Genomic DNA, 309 nt, shown 5'->3' with positions numbered 1-309 from the left:
GCGCCTCCCTCCCCCTCCCCTGGTCCCTGGCTCCTCTGGGGTCAGCCAGCCTCCACCACCATCTCCATCTTGATCTTCATCTCCATCTTCATCTTCATCCTCATCTTCATCTTCACGCTCCTGCTCCCACCCGTGCTCCCTCCTAGCACGAGGTGGCAGTGGGGCTGCGCCGGTGGCTCTCGGAGGATCCTGCCCTCCCTCGCCCGCGCCAGCCATGTCCTGCTCCTGTCCCCTCATCCACTAATGTCACCGTAACACCACAGTCTGTGTGGGTCTCTGTGGGTCTGTGTGGGTCGTTGCTCTGCGGGG

This window comes from Pygoscelis adeliae, unplaced genomic scaffold, assembly GCF_000699105.1.
Source record: "Pygoscelis adeliae isolate BGI_AS28 unplaced genomic scaffold, ASM69910v1 Scaffold321, whole genome shotgun sequence".
Lineage (NCBI taxonomy): Eukaryota > Metazoa > Chordata > Aves > Sphenisciformes > Spheniscidae > Pygoscelis > Pygoscelis adeliae.
This window is presented reverse-complemented; position numbering follows the sequence as displayed.